Here is a 14,889-nt window from a genome sequence, read left to right on the forward strand (position 1 = left end):
GCAGGCACTAGAAAAAGTGCAGTGGATGTGCTGGCCTGATTTCAAAATGACCAAAATGATTCCAAAATGTGTGCTGTCAAACTAAAATATGGATTTCTTTCAAATGTGTTCCAAGTATTATGTGCAGTGCTTTTTTTCTGGGGGACACAGGGATATGAATACTCCTAAACATTTGGGAATCTTTGTACTTTTGTCCATTTACTGTATTGTATTTTTCCTGATCTGAACTATAAAATGGTGATTTTCTTGAGTCAAAATGAGAGTACCCCTAAAAAAAAATTAAGAAAAAAAAGCACTGATTATGTGGCATCTTTAACAGTGCTAGTTCCGCAGATCAAAGTGCTTGAGTGGCCCTATATGGGATAAGGCAATCTCACCGGTAAACTGTCACAGTTGTAAGTTGTCACAGGCTTTCTATACCAACAGGAACAACTTGAACTTGGCCCAGTAGCAAATCAGGAAGCGCTGCAGTTGTCTGAGCAAAGCCATTCTATGCTGACAGGGTCTCATTCCTGTCAGCGATCATGCCACAGCATCCTGCACCATCTGCAGCTTTTGGATCAAGTGCAAGGGAAGCCCTACAAGCATTCCAATAATCCACCCTTGAAGTAACCAATGCATTAACTGCTGTGGTCAAGCTCTCCTGATTCAGGAACATCGTAGGTGTTGCACCACTTGCATCTGTTAAAAGGTGTTTCTAGCCACTGAGCCTACCTGGACCTCCAGTGACAAAACTGGATTTGGAAGCAACCCCAGACTGTGAACTTTGCTCCTTCTTGGGGAGCGCAATGCCATTCAGAGCAGGGAGTTGACTAGTTTCTTGGACACGGGAACCAGTCTCACACACAGTGCCTCTACCTTGTCAGGATTCACGTTCAACTTCCTCCCCCTCATCCGTCTCACCAGGTAGGACACAGAAGTTCTCACAGCTTGAGTGGTGGTCTAGTCTTTGGTTAGCCCACACCTCTGTTTCATTTCTTGGTTAAAAATTCCACCTGCCCCTTTTGGGGGCAGAATTATATGGGTACCTGCAATTTTTCCAAGGGGAAAGATCAACCTTGAAGGAGGAGGCAATTTTTAAGTGGAAGGTGTTGTGAGATCAGTCCCCTCCCCTATAGTTTTCCCACCTTGATCTCCTCCATGACTGTTACGTAGTGTAGAAAAAGTACAGGAGATTCTCATCACATCGTATCTCGCTTAAGGGGCAGCGTAAAAAGTTAAAGGTGAATGTTCACTTTTTGTAATGATTATTAATGTTCTCATAGTTCCTAGTGGTCTCCTGACATATTCTGTCAAAACCAAGTCTGCCAGCTTCTTTTTAAAACATTGGTATTGAAATGACCATTATAAAATATTTTCTGCTTGCAGTAGGAGCATTTCTTCATTACTGGGGTTTTTGGGGTTGTTTTCTAAAGCAACCCTTCATTTCCAAATTGTTGGACGTATTTAACAAAAAGTGGTGAATTGCAGTGCCAAGTTGCTTGTTCCATGTGTCACAGCAACGCAGGTGGCGGCTGCTGTTGGATATGAAGTCTCTATTAATTTGTCCTTTGCGTGAACAGTGAATGTGATATCTAGCCTATTGGAAAGAAAAGGAACAGAACAGAATAGAATGGCTGACCTAGCTGAACAGAACAGGACCCACATAGAAACATTTGGAATGTTTTGTGTTGTTGGTTCTGGGGGGTGTGTGTGTGTGTGCGCGTGCGCGCGTGTGTGTGCGCGCTGCATTTCACAAAAAGTGGTTTACATCAAAATATTAAAACTGGGAAAGAGGATGGGTGGATAGGGAAAGAGAGAAGTGCATCTCTGCATTAAGAGAGCAAAATTGTTGTTTGGCACCTACTCATGTTGTGTGTTCACTTGGAGTTTCTGGGACTCAAGCAAAGTTAAATAGCAACTTCGGCAGTTCAAGTCAAGTTGTTTTATTATGGTCAATGACCAGTATTAGGATGAAATCACCAATTAAAAAATTTAAAATCTTAGAACAAACTAAAATAAATAAAATTACATATACATAAAAAAGCAGTTCCAGCTGGTCATTTATCCGTCAGAGGGAACCCTTCATGATCATTTCTCAATATACTACTCCTGGGTGCTAGTCATTATGTGTCACATTTTAATTGCTGCTCCGCAGAATTTGAAGCCACATTATATGTTACACCGGAATTATTATCCAGGAGCAGCAGAGTAGCAAGAAACTGTTCAGAACTCCTAGTATATTTCTGGAGTATAGGCAAAATAAGGTACTACTGCAATTATTTTTCAGGAGGTCTCTTTCAAGGGATTGTCACCAACTTGCTTGGGAGTAAAAGTAACCCTTTCAGTAATGTTCCCCTGATGAAAAGCAGTGAAGGCTAAAAATGTGTTGGAATATATTTTTTGATGTTTACCACATCTGTTCTTATCTCTGTGGTTTCAAAGTTTGCAGAGTTGCCAATTTCTTGTATTCTGCTGGCCTCTTCTGCTGTACTTTAACAGCTACTTGATCAAAAGACATGAGCTGATGCTTATATTTGCCTCTGCGTCTTGAAAAACCTCACTTGTTGATTTTTGCAGATTACACAATAGTTGTATCCTGATTTTTATATCAAAATCTTTACATGTTTTTGGTTATCTGACCAATCTGTTCTTGCTCCTCAGTTTATGCTCCCCCCTCCATTAAAACTGGAAGGTAAAGGTAAAGCGAACCCTGACCATTAGGTCCAGTCATGGCCGACTCTGGGGTTGCAGTGCTCATCTCACTTTATTGGCCGAGGGAACCAGCGTACAGCTTCCGGGTCATGTGGCCAGCATGACTAAGCCGCTTCTGGCGAACCAGAGCAGCGCATGGAAAAGCCGTTTATTGTGCTGCATACCCAGAGGGAAGGCATTATAACTTTCCTCAGATACAGCTCTCAAAGCGGAAATTAATGTGAAGCAGGAACCCTCCTTTGTCCTGAAACTGACACCATGACTAACTCTACCTTAAAAAAGGTAAAGGGACCCCTGACAGTTAAGTCCAGTTGCGGACGACTCTGGGGTTGCGGCGCTCATCTCGCTTTACTGGCCGAGGGAGCCGGCGTACAGCTTCCGGGTCATGTGGCCAGCAGGACTAAGCCGCTTCTGGCGAACCAGAGCAGCGCATGGAAAAGCCGTTTACCTTCCCGCCGGAGCGTTACCTATTGATCTACTTGCACTTTGACGTGCTTTCGAATGGTTTACAAAAACTGACACGCTCAAACCATAAACTGTTTTTAAATCATACATTTCAAAACAGGGCAATGAATTACAGTCATACCTCGGGTTAAAGATGCTTCAGGTTGAGCATTTTCAGGTTGCGTCCCGCGGCGACCCGGAAGTAACGGAACAGGTTACGCCGCTCGTGCATGCGCAGACACTCAGAATGACATCATGCGCAGATGTGGCGACCTGCGCAGATGCGGGTTGCGTTCTGCTCATGGTGCGAATGGGGCTCCAGAACGGATCCCCTTCGCATCCACAGGTACCACTGTACTAAAATGAGCTAATGTGACTTTACTAAAAATGCAGCCACAAACCAACCACTGAAGCCAGCGGTAAAAGGATAGTAAAAAGAAGGCTCCCCCCTTTCCGTGGGGAGGGCAACCTAGTCTGGGAGCATTTGCAAACTTCCATTCAGAGTATTTGGAGTTGGTTTTCCCACCCCACAGCACAGTCTTCTTACCTGGATTAAGTTTCACCTTGTTTCCTCTCATCCACCCAAAAACTGCCTCAGGGCCTCCCTGGGGTTAGCAGATAGAAAAGAGAAGTAGAATTGGGTGTCATACTGATGGCACTTCAACCCAAACCTCCAGGTGACTTCCCTCATAGTGATTTTATATACAGACCTTAAAGGTATACTGTGTATAGCACCCTGAAACTGCTCTCCTTTCATCACTTTCTCCAGGAAGGACCAGAGGAAGTAGATGTGATTTGCATCAGTAATACTTTTTTCTGAAATAGTTCCACCTAATATAACTTGAGTGACAGAACATTAATAAATGCAAGATCATTGAAAGTGCAGTCTTGTAGGAGATATGTGTTGTCTTTCTGATTGCACATGCAAAGACCTCATAGGGCACTTGTGAATCCACCCCCCCATCGCATTCTGCACTCTGTTGAGCATAATTTGTAGATCTGATTCTGAACCAACCTTTTGTCTGCGCTCAGAATGGCTTCTGAACGTCCAACCAAGTCAGGAATTGTAGGGCATAGCATTCACTTATTGTAGAAGTGAATACTCTGCATTTGTGTACTGCTTACTTGCTGAACCATATGAAATAGTTAACCTAGGCCAAGGGTCACCAACCCTTATGGTTGCGTTTGCATATTTACACAGACTTGGAGAAACTGGTGTGGACACTGCACACACGTGCTACAACTCAATGCACATGGCAACTATCGGCTACAGCCGGATGCTTCTTTCAAGCCTAATTTCAGAAGTGGGGAGGAGACCCAGTGGGCACCAGGGAGGGTGTATGTGGGGGCATCTATGCCCACAGGAACTATGTTGGCAACCCCAGACCTAGGCAATATTTTATTGGGTAATTGTTTTATGGATAGTTCTGCTAATAATATGCCAAGGATATTTTTATACACAAGGCTTAAAGCAATTCTGCTTCAATAAGACTTTGGGAAAAGAAGTTTATTTGCAGTGCTTCTTTCCGATGCGCTAGCAGTGATTAGACCCACAGGGGTCTAATCAATGCAATTTAAGGCTGTGTAAAATTATTCCTAGTAAAGGGGGAAAGCATCTAAGCCTTAAAGTGTAACCACTGTTAAAAAGAAGGCTTTGTTAATTGGGTTCATTTTGTGCTGAAAGAAATAGTAGGAAGATCAAAGTAGTACAGTAGATGCAATGCATCGCTTCCACTCTCCTCAAGATCCATAAGATGTGGGCAAACAACTGGAAGAAACCAAATTTACGAGCAACAGAAAAATGGTCTTGAGGTGCTTGGCAGACTTTGATCATGATAAAAATGACTCGCTTGAAGATGATGATGATGATGATGATGATGATGATGATATAACCCCCTCAATCCGGCTGGGTTTCCCCAGCCACTCTGGGTGGCTCCCAACAGATTAAAAACCGAATAAAACATCAAATATTAAAAACTTCGCTAAACAGGGTTGCCTTCAGATGTCAAGAGGCTCCCTGGGGAAATAGACTTGCCTCCCCATGGACAACTGGCAGACTAAGATGATACAATCGGAAGAGACCCTGTAATGTACAAAGGAATATGGCAGTAAATATTTAATATTGGATAATTCTGTTAGTCTCCATAAATTGTAACATCTTTTCAGATTCAAGTCTCAAACACATTCCCCATTCCCAAAAAGGATTGAGAAACTTTGGCCTTGTTCAACTGTTCAAGAATAAGCTTCAGTCAGCTTTGGTCTCATGTGCTTCCTCCTCCATCCCTGGCACAGTTGGAAGAAAGATTTGGGGAGTTTTCAATATTAGATTAGCCATAGCTTGTTGTGATGTTTGACCAACAGGGGTTTGTCTTAATGATGGTTTATTGAAATAAGTCAATTTTAAAGCATATTTTAAAATAAGTCAATTTTAAAGCATATTTTATTTTGCATATTTAACCCTGCAGGATGGCTCAGTTGGTTAGAGTTTGGTGCTGATAATGCCAAGGTTGCAGGTTCGATCCCTATATGGGACATCTGCATATTCCTGCATTGCAGGGGGTTGGACTAGATGATCCTCAGGGTCCCTTCCAATTCTGTGATTCTATGAGTCTGGCTGACTGGCTTGTTTCAACAGACATAATTAATATTATCCACAGTTCAGGTTTTGGAGAACACACTTAACAATTGTTAAATGGAAGCAGAAGCTTCAGATCTCCTTGAGAGAGTTGGGAGGCAGAAAAACTTGCATGTGTTGGTTTTCATAGCATTAAACCATGGTTTGGCATTCTGTTTGGATGCAACCTTCCTCCAACTATGGAATGTATACTCAGTTGTTACTTTAAGTGTCACTTATACTTCATTTCTCCCTTCCTCACCTACAAAGTCCTTTTTGTAATATTCCAGAATTTGAAACAGTCTGCAATCTGAATAATTTTAGGAAAGTTGCGTATATGCGTGTAAATTGTTTTTGTTTTTATAATTTTAGTTGTATATGGAAGTTTAGGTTAAAAAATGTAGCAAGAAACTGGCGCATAAGGAGGAGCCCTTTATGGTGGGAATTTGAATTTTATTTCTAAATACAAATGGAGATGTGTATTGTTCAAATGATGCACACTGTGTTGAGAAGTAAGATCCATCCGGCTTCTCAAGAGTTTCAGGTCCGTTATCAGCAGACACTCATTTCTTCCTCCACAATTTAAAGAAGTGGCTTTTAAAAGTTGGAGGCTCTGTGGCTGCCTGCTTGCTGTGAATTTGGTGTGTATTTGGGCACACGTATACATGGTTTCTTTCTTTCCCCCACCTCCTCTATTTCAGTTGCCACTGATTGGTTAGATCTGACACAGAGATCTGGGCTTCTTAGTTCCAAATGTTTGTGAAAATTCCTCTTTTAAATGATGCAATATTTTAATGCTTTAAACAATTACAGGGTTGATTTTTACCTAGGAAAAAGTAGTTGGAGTTACAATATCCATCGTATCTTAATTAAGTATTTTCCAAGCAAAATCTAAGATTGCCCAGTTAAAATTGCCAGGCTTGGTTGTAATCCCTCCCAGCTAACTCCCATAATTTTCCCATTCTGGTACTTCCTGTTTTGTGATGGTTCTTTGATGAAGAAAGTAAAATTTTTGTATGACTTTTGTAGCTTAAAGGTGTATACTACAGTTGACAACAGATGTTTGTCAAACTCTGAAATGCTTGCATCATTCAATAGTTTTAATCATGCTGTGTTTCATAAAAATGCAGGATTAATTGCTTCTATACAGTTTTTGTGATGATGGACATGTGGCACATCATATTGTTGCATGCCACCCCAATCTCCAATTCCAGCGGTTCCAGGCCCTTACCCAGGGTTCATGTTTCCTTTTGGAATGAGGCACAGAGGAGATTGTGGTGTCTTTATGATATCTGATCTCTTTATGCATATATACAACCTCTGCCTATGAGGGAGGGGTTCACAGCATCAACACCCAAAAAGGGTCTTGGATTCAAGAAAAAATATAACATTGCTCTCAAAGGTTGTTCTGCCTCTCTCCAGCTTGCTGCTTTGCTTTGAATTCACCTCGCTGCAACTCAAAACCCAGACTTTGTCCTTCTAACTCTCTGAGTTGAGGGAGGGTGCCTGCCTATTTGCTGTCTCCCACAGATTCCTGTCGCCTTTGTTCTCTTAATGGCCAGGTGATCACCTTAACACAGGAAGCTAACTTGGCTTCTATGTTAACACTTGCTGGATTCAGGGATCCAGGGGTGAAGAGGATCTCACGTACAGCCAACTTCCTCCCCTGCAAACTCACAACAATACTGTATGTTTAGGTCACAATTGCTAGAAGCCTTGCTAGCCATTAGATCTTGTGAAGCTAGGGAACATAATTTCTCATTTCTTAAGATGGTGGTTTGTGGTTTTTTGTAATATACATAATTTCAAAGAATGTCTGCCATCTTTCATCTCCCCCAGTTCTATCTTTTCCTTGTGTGAGAATTGGCTCCCCTTGCCCCACAGTGTTTTGAATTTGTGTTTTTATAGCATGTTGCTTTGCAGATGTTAGCAGGTGTTTCTCTGAAAGGCATGACACTTGATGCTTTGTTTAGTATACTGTGGCATTAATGAACTCTCCTACTACAAGTGTGAAAGAAAGATGCAGCAGTGAAGGCAGGAAGCACTTGTCACTCATACTTCATAGCTACACGTCTGCTTCCTGTCAGTTAGACCACTAGAGGTGGAACAGATGAACCAAGATACTGCTCTTCTTTAATTCTTCTCATGAAGGTTATGATGTAACAGTCTAAAATGGAAAAAGTAACTGTATTCTTTTTTCAGGGAAGACTGGACTTAATGGAAATGGGAAAATTTCTGATCATTAGCAACAAATGGAGGAATAAGGCAGAGTAGATAATTAATTAATAGTTAAAGCTATTTTTCGTCATCTGCATACTATCCCTTGCTTTTTCCTGTAGGACTAATTGCAGTCGTTAACAGTTGTCAACAGGTTTACTATACCCATTTAGTCAATCACCTATCTCCTACTACCCTCCTGAGAAAAACCCCACCCACTATATATAAGGGTCTGGTGACTTCTGTTTCTGTGTATCTGAAGAAGTGTGCATGCACACGAAAGCTTATACCCAGAACAAACTTAGTTGGTCTCTAAGGTGCTATTGGACAATTTTTTAAATTTTGTTTTATTTATTTTGACTGCGTCAGACCAACATGCCTACCTACCTGAATATTTAATCATTGTTAGGATTAGTCAGAAACAATCAATTTATTTGTATCAGAACATTGTAGAATTCCATGAAATCTATCTTCCAGTTGGGGTAACATGAAATTACATGATGGAGTAAATTGCATGCCTGTGACAAACTAGTATAAATGTGATTATCATTGATGTTATATAATGGATCACATCCATTAGGTTAAGTACAATTATTTTCATATTCGTCCGAAAGAATAAGAAAAATGGTTGCTTGTTGGCAGCCCATAAATTCTGTCCGCCACCAAAAGCAGTGGTGATGCCTTGCTCTTCCCCCAGCCTTGTCACCATGACGGCTCCTATCTGCTGGGGGCAAAACTAAAATCTTGCTTGCTGCAAACAGTCCAGTGAAGAAGGAGGGTCTGCTTACTTTGAAGTTTTTAAGGCTCTCACACATGACAATCCTTGACAAAGCAGGATATTTTTTCCCTTTCAACCAATTTCATTTGGTGAAAGAATGTGCAGGTTTTTGAGCTGGAAAGATTTCTTAATCAGGTAGAAGCTAGCCAGTTCTGAAATGCAGAGTTGCAATATTTTACTCACTTCCTATAGATAACTGCCTAATTGGAAAGCTCTTTGTAACTACTTGCTAGTTAATGATTTTTTTTAAAAAAAGAAAGTTTTAAATCTCAACTGTTTTGTGATGTATTATTTGTAGTAATTTATACAATCTGCATTTGTAAGTAGCCTTTATGCTATTTCAAGGCTGGCTATCCAGACATGTGAATTTAAACTGTGAAACACAGTGCCTTGAGCAGGACAGAACCTTTGTTGCTGTTTACTACCCTTGTTGAAGCAGGTGTCTTAACTAAAGACATTGGGATAAGTCCTACAGGAAGCTTGATGTTTCAAAAGACAGCAAACAGCAAACTAAATATGACATAATAGGCATCACTGAAACCTGGTGGAATAAGTCCCACGATTGGAATGTAATAATGGAGGGATACAATCTATTTCAGAGAAACAGACCAGACAAGAAAGGAGGAGGAGTGGTGTTATATGTCAGGGATGTGTATACCTGTGAAGAGATCCAAGATTTAGAACCTCAAAGCCAAAGTGAGAGCATTTGGGTCAAAATTAAGGGAGAGAAGAATAACAGTGACCTCATGGTGGGAGTTTACTATAGATCCCCAAGCCAAACGGAGGACATAGATGATGCCTTCCTGGAACAGATGGCCAAGCATGCAAAAGGAAGGGAGATAGTAGTAATGGGGGACTTCAATTACCCGGATATTTGTTGGATGTCAAACTCAGCCAAGAGCATAAGGTCAAACAGATTCCTCACTGGCCTTGCAGACAACTTCATTGTCCAGAAAGTGGGAGAAGCAACAAGAGGAACAGCCATTTTAGATCTGGTCCTAACCAATGTTGATGACCTGGTTAGTGGGGTAGAAGTGGAAGGATCATTAGGCGCGAGTGATCATGCTCTTCTGAAGTTTACTATACAGCGGAAAGGAGCAGCCAAGCATACTAGGACTCAATTTCTTGACTTTAAGAAAGCCGACTTCATCAAACTTAGGGAAGTGCTGGGTGAGATCCCATGGACAGTAATACTAAAAGGAAAGGGAGTTCATGATGGCTGGGAGTTTGTTAAGAGGGAGATAGTAAAAGCACAACGTCAGGCAATACCAATGAGATGGAAACATGGAAGGTGCCTAAAGAAGCCAGGGTGGCTATCTAAAGAACTTTTAACTGAGTTAAGATTAAAAAAGGATGGGTACAAAAAATGGGAAAGGGGGGAAACCACCAAAGAGGAATTCAAACAAATAGCCAGCACGTGTAGACACAAAGTCAGAAAAGCTAAAGCACAGAATGAACTCAGGCTTGCTAGAGAGGTTAAAAGCAACAAAAAAGGCTTTTATGGGTATGTTCGTAGCAAAAGGAAGAACAAAGAAACAGTGCGGCCACTCAGAGGAGAAGATGGTGAAATGCAAACAGGGGACACAGAAAGGGCTGAACTCCTCAATGCCTTCTTTGCCTCAGTCTTCTCCGATAAAGAAAACAATGCCCGACCTGAAGAATTTGAAGCAAATGATTCAGCAAAGGAAATACAGCCCAGAATAAGTAAGGAGATAGTACAAGAATACTTGGCTAGTTTAGATGTATTCAAGTCTCCAGGGCCAGATGAACTGCATCCAAGAGTATTAAAAGAACTGGCAGATGTGATCTCAGAACCACTGGCAGTCATCTTTGAGAATTCCTGGAGAACAGGCGAAGTCCCGGCAGACTGGAGGAGGGCAAATGTTGTCCCTATTTTCAAAAAGGGGAAAAGAGAGGACCCAAATAATTACCACCCACTCAGTCTGACATCAATACCAGGGAAGATTCTGGAGCAGATCATTAAGCAAACAGTCTGTGAGCACCTAGAAAGGAATGCTGTGATCACCAATAGTCAGCATGGATTTCTGAAAAATAAGTCATGTCAGACTAACCTGATCTCGTTTTTTGACAGAATTACAAGCCTGGTAGATGAAGGGAACGCAGTGGATGTAGCCTACCTTGATTTCAGCAAGGCATTTGACAAGGTGCCCCATGATATTCTTGTAAAGAAGCTGGTAAAATGCGGTCTTGACTATGCTACCACTCAGTGGATTTGTAACTGGCTGACTGACCGAACCCAAAGGGTGCTCATCAATGGTTCTTCTTCATCCTGGAGAAGAGTGACTAGTGGGGTGCCACAGGGTTCTGTCTTGGGCCCGGCAGCTAAAAAAGCCAATGCAATTCTGGGCTGCATCAATAGGAGTATAGCATCTAGATCAAGAGAAGTAATAGTGCCACCGTATTCTGCTCTGGTCAGACCTCACCTGGAGTACTGTGTCCAGTTCTGGGCACCACAGTTCAAGAAGGACACTGACAAACTGGAACGTGTCCAGAGGAGGGCAACCAAAATGGTCCAAGGCCTGGAAACGATGCCTTATGAGGAACGGCTAAGGGAGCTGGGCATGTTTAGCCTGGAGAAGAGGAGGTTAAGGGGTGATATGATAGCCATGTTCAAATATATAAAAGGATGTCACGTAGAGGAGGGAGAAAGGTTGTTTTCTGCTGCTCCAGAGAAGCGGACACGGAGCAATGGATCCAAACTACAAGAAAGAAGATTCCACCTAAACATTAGGAAGAACGTCCTGACAGTAAGAGCTGTTCGGCAGTGGAATTTGCTGCCAAGGAGTGTGGTGGAGTCACCTTCTTTGGAGGTCTTTAAGCAGAGGCGTGACAACCATATGTCAGGAGTGCTCTGATGGTGTTTCCTGCTTGGCAGGCGGTTGGACTCGATGGCCCTTGTGGTCTCTTCCAACTCTATGATTCTATGAAAAGACCAATGCCCAGTTTTTCAGGACTGTCTAATCTCCTGTTTTGAGTTCATATTGCTTTAGACTCCTAATTTAGATGGCGGAATTCATTTTATTCCCATAGTAAGTTAGGGTATCACTAACTTTGTTGATCCAAGAGAATAAAGGAAATTTAAAGTGGTTATTTGCTTAGTGCCCAAACAAGAAGGTTACCTAAGAAAATCATGGCAGAACCCGTATACAGTCATACCTCAACTCCCGAACGCCTTGGGAGTTGAATGTTCCGGCTCCCAAACAATCGAAAACGGGAAGTGAGTGTTCTGGTTTTCAAACTTTTTTTGGAAGCTGAACATCCGACGCGGCTTCTGCTATTGTTTCCGGCGTGCCTGCGCAATCGGGAACCAATCGGAAGCTGTGCCTTGGTTTCCAAACTTTTTGGAAGTTGAACAGACTTCTGGAATGGATTCCATTTGACTTCCGAGGTACGTCTGTATTATTGAGAGACAGGAGTTTGTTCTGAGTAGGTACAGCCGGTCCATGCTGATCTCTAGCTGTTGTTTGCTTGCCATAGTTTATCTGTGGGGCTGCAAGGTACCCCAGAGGTGGGAAAGTGTTTCATTGTATTTTGTTTGCTTCTCATTTTTCATTCACTGCTTCTGCAATGCACCTGGATTAGGTGTATTTTCTTCACTTTCCTGCTTCTTTGCTGGAAACTAAACACAGCACTGAGGATGGGGCAGGGCTTTCCTCAGCAAGCGTTCCCTGGCAGACGCTGAAGTTCATGATCAAACTAGCCCTTTGCCCACATTCCCAGCCTTGAATTGTGTTCCCAAAACATTTGTTCTATGATCACATGCTTGGCTTCATCGGCTTTTAGATCCTTTTGGTTTCAGCAGAGCTTAAAAACTCCCAGCACTACGACTACTGCTACTACTACAGACCCTCCAAGGGTCCCTATTTTCCAGGGACATCCCTGATTTGGAGAAACCTTCCTGCTTTCTGATTTGATCCCAGAATGTCCCACTCTTCCTTCGGATGTCCCTATTTTCATTGGAGAAATGTTGGAGGGTATGGAGCTATCTGACCCCCGACCCGTCTGAAGGCAATCCTGTATAGGAAATGTGTTTTTTTTTAATGTTTTGTGTTTTATTATGTTTTGATATATGGAAGCTGCCTAGAATGCTGGGGCAACCCAATAGTATGTGTGGGGTATAAATAGTAAAATGATCCTTATGGAATGGGATGTCCCTATTTTCAGTGGAGAAATGTTGGAGATTATGCTGCTGCTACTAGTTCCTTCCTTTCACCAGAATGTCCCAGCGCAGGTTGCAGCCAAATAAAATGCAGCACAGAAAACAGTTTAAAACAAATTGTAGTTTAAAAGAAATTGGGCTTGTTGCATTAGCAATTTTATAGAACTATTGTCCGCTTTTCATTTTCTCTTTAGGTTTTTGCTGTTTTTAACTTTGATTACTACAACTGTGTTGTCTCTATCCTACAGTTCCATAAAGAGCCCTGAAACAAAGGATTTATGCTAGCGTAATATTTTGGATGTGCCTTTCTAAGAGCAGAAGAGGGATAGGGTTCGTTGATTCCATAGGGTTATGAGCATTTTGCACAGTAAAGGTTTCTTAAAAGGAAGATGCCATTTCTGAAAGTGCACCATGTGGCTGGTCTCCAAGACCAAAGTCACTGGTCTCCTGTGACTGACCTCTTCACTTGCATGGAGCTCTCTCCTGGGCAGGCTGTGTGGTGCTTTCTCTTTTCATCAGCTAAGCCTGCCTTTTCACTTCAGTTTTTCTCAGCATTTGTAATTAGCATTTGAAAAACCTCTTAGCCCAGGACAAACCTGTCCAGTGGATAATGCATGTAAATGAAAAGGTGCTAACATAATTCATACCTTACAGAGCATGTTTGTGCTTTTCTTCCTTTTGACGGGTGTAGTTAACAGTAGTTAACAGTCAGTAGAAAGCGCATACAAGTTTCAAAGCTTTGTGCAAAATGTATACAGTGTTTCTTAAGTGTTACCAGCAATTGTATTGGATAGAGTTGAGGGAAGAGCTGTGAGAAGTGGCAGAAAGAGAGAGCTCTAAAAATAGCAGCAGTAAAGGGAGTTTTCTCAGGGGAGCAATGGTTGACGAATGGCAAGCAAGAAGAGGTGGAAGCGAAGGGATGGAAAGAGAAATATCCGCGTTAAGGATACAGTGCTCATCCCTGAGAGCAAGAACTGGTCACTTGTGTCTTCCATTGCTTAGATTGTCATATGCTTCAAATTTAACTTTGCAGTCAAGTGTGGATTGGGTTATGCGTCTTTTGCTTACTTTGAACAGCTACTTATTGCAGGAAACAAACAGAAAGCAAACAGAAACCTGACAGCAGGGAGCAATTATTAAAACTACTGCTTACAGTGTTTATATGAAAATGTGAACTTCTATCAGTATCATAAGTGAATGGGTGTATTTAAAATACTTATTGCAATAATAGAAAAGCAAGTCAAGAACCTTTATAAAAGATAATTTCTGGTCCCCCCCCCTTTGTATCTGCTTTCTGAGCAAGTTCGTTCTGACATGACATAATTTTTTTTTGCTACCTGAAATACTTTAAAGTGACTATATATATATATGTTAAGATATATTAACATCTAGGAATATAACTGTGTTTATAAGTCTTATTTTAAAAGTATTTTATGGCATTTTGTACATAAAGGGGTCCCGTTGGTACTGAAAGGGGTTAAATATGAAACAACAGGTATAGGCAGATCTCAGTATGTGATATGTTTAGTTGTTTTGCAAGGGCTAAAAGTCCTGGCTCTCTGTAATCTGACACAACGAGAGTGCAGGCACAGTCCTGAAGGAAGAGAGACAGCAATGTGTACAAACTGGAATTTCTGGTCTAGCTGAATCATACCAGCTGCCTGCCCTACTAGAGATGTGACTGTTCATGTTGGTCACACTTGACAGCAACTGGGAGGGAGGAAGACCATATTAATATATTAGCATCTTCCAATAAGATAGATTTAAACTGTAAGAGGCTTGCAAATATATGTAATATATGCAGCCTTCAGGCACCTGTAGGCTCCAAATCTACAGTGGTACCTTGGTTCTCAAACTTAATCCGTTCTGGAAGTCCGTTCCAAAACCAAAGTTTTGCAAAACCAAGGCGCGCTTTCCCATAGAAAGGAATGCAAAATGGTTTAATCCATTCCAGACTTTAAA

General features: G+C 41.7%; 1 protein-coding gene across 3 annotated transcripts in view; it reads left to right on the forward strand.

The window, feature by feature from the left end:
- The window catches only part of ELF1 (E74 like ETS transcription factor 1), an 80,452-nt gene that overhangs the window by 23,931 nt on the left and 41,632 nt on the right, over positions 1–14,889 (forward strand). The gene's annotated exons all lie outside the window — the stretch shown is intronic.

The sequence above is a fragment of the Podarcis pityusensis genome (genome assembly GCF_964106645.2).
Source record: "Podarcis pityusensis genome assembly, chromosome: 7".
Classification (NCBI taxonomy): Eukaryota; Metazoa; Chordata; class Lepidosauria; order Squamata; family Lacertidae; genus Podarcis; species Podarcis pityusensis.